Raw genomic sequence first — 2,159 nt, 5'->3', positions numbered from 1 at the left:
ACCCTTGTACTTCGGTGTATTGTCTCATAGGTGGAAGAGTGGTAAGGGTGGGCAATGGGGGTCAAGTGACTTGCCCAGGGTCACACAGCTGGGAAGTGGCTGAGGCCGGGCTTGAACCTAGGACCTCCTGTCTCTAGGCCTGACTCTCACTCCACTGAGCTACCCAGCTGCCCCCTCTCTTATCTTTTATCTTAGAATCAATACTATGTGTTGGCTCTAAGTAAGAAGAGCTTTAAGGACTAGGCAATGGAAGTTAATTGACTTACCCAGGATCACACAACTAGGGAGTACCTGAGGCCAGGTTTTGAACCCAGGACCTCCCCTCTTGAGGCCTGGTACTCTATCCATTAAGCCACCTAGCTGCCCCTTGATAATGCATTTTGGAACTCTTAAAAACAGTTATAGACGGTTCTCACTTTATATAAATATGTGGAATGTTCAACAAACTCTACATAATGCAAATTTTAAGTAATATGAATTTCTCTGTGGACCTGAGAGGGAGGCAAGAAGGGGGGCCCATTGGAGAAAGGCAGGCAGCACATGGTTCAAGGCCACATGGGGGCAGGGACAGAGAAGCAAGGAATACCAAGGGACCAGGGACAGACCCACGAGGGCCTGGCTGGAACTGAGAAGAAGAACATGGCGGCTGGGGAGGTCAGACACAGACAGGAGAGGATGGGTGGCACAAGCCAGGACAGATGCACAGACAGAGATAAGACAGACCCATGGGCCCGTGAGGAGAGCAAGCAAAGGTCTCAGCCCAGATTGGCCATGGCAGTGGGGTTCTTCGGTTTTCTGTGTGTGATTTAGGGTTTGTTTTTGTTTTAGGGGGAGGTAGGAAGCCATGGAGCTCTGAGCCAAGGGGCAGGAGCAGAGAGAGTACATTACTGCACAGTAAGGGTGACATAGGTAGGGTTTTGGGAATGCAGATTTCTTTTAAAATTCTTTACATAAAGTCAAATTTGCATAATGCAAATTTAAGTAAAAGAATAACTCTATGTAAATGAGCTATGGGCCACACTGCCCTGCAGCTGTTTAGCTTGGGCAAGGCTCTGCCTTCAAAGAGGTCAGTCGTGTGGGTACATCCATGTTGGGATCATTCTCCATGCCGTCCTCAGCTCAGTCTGTGTCTCTCATCCTCATTTTATCTGAAAGACTTTTCACAACTGGATTTTATCTGTTTTTCTAACACAAATGGTCTTAGTATGCCCCTTCCAGCAAGCAGACTATTTCCTTGAGAAAGGGGCAGCCCCTTACACGTATACATCCCATCATTCTAGCTCACACATTGCATTCTGCCTGTGTCCTTCCTTAGCTTGCAGATGCTCAGACCTTGGTGTGATCCTGGTCCCTCCCACAAGGGAGTTCAGATGGGTGAGATTTTATTGATCTTGAGGAATGCTAAGAATGTCTCAGATTTGGGGGTTGGAGATAAGGTGAGATCTGAAATTTTTATGTCTTTTTGACTAGTTTTATTATTGGACTTCTGAGATACTATTAGGGTAGATTCTGCTTATAAGCTTAACAAGGGGAAATTAACGTTTAATAAAAGTCAGCAAGATATTTTTGCGGAGATAAAGAATTAGAAATAAAGTAGGTGTCTGTTGATTGGGTAATAGATGAGAGAGTCTATTCCCCAAATAGAAACTTGCCTGTGAATACAGAGAAATATGGTATAATGAGAAATGATGAATATGTGAGGAATTCAGAGAATTGAGATTTGTATGAAATGATGCACAATGAAGTAAGCAGAACCCAGAAAGAAATATGCACAATGACTGTAATAATATAAATTAAAAGAATATTAAAGTGAAGTCAAATGCTGAGTGCCTGGAATAACTAATGATAGCCCTGGAAAACAGATAATGAGGCTTACCTCCCTTCTCTAGGCAAAGCAGTAGGGGCCTTCAGAGGCAGAACATTGCTTGCAGTATTAAAGATCATCTCTATTTTTTATTGATTTTGCTTACCTAGTTTTATTGTTAAATATATTCAACATTCAGATTTGGATTGGGAAAATGGTGGGGACAAGGAAAAGGAGGTATATATCCAGGAAAGATTTTTATAGAAAAACAAAAGGTATTAATAAATTTTATCTTAAATACTAAAAAAAAGGTTGCATGTGTTAAGGTCTTGAACACTGGGAGGGAGGGAGCATT

The sequence above is a fragment of the Gracilinanus agilis genome, chromosome 3 (genome assembly GCF_016433145.1).
Source record: "Gracilinanus agilis isolate LMUSP501 chromosome 3, AgileGrace, whole genome shotgun sequence".
NCBI classification, from domain to species: domain Eukaryota; kingdom Metazoa; phylum Chordata; class Mammalia; order Didelphimorphia; family Didelphidae; genus Gracilinanus; species Gracilinanus agilis.
Note: the sequence above shows the minus strand (reverse complement) of the source record.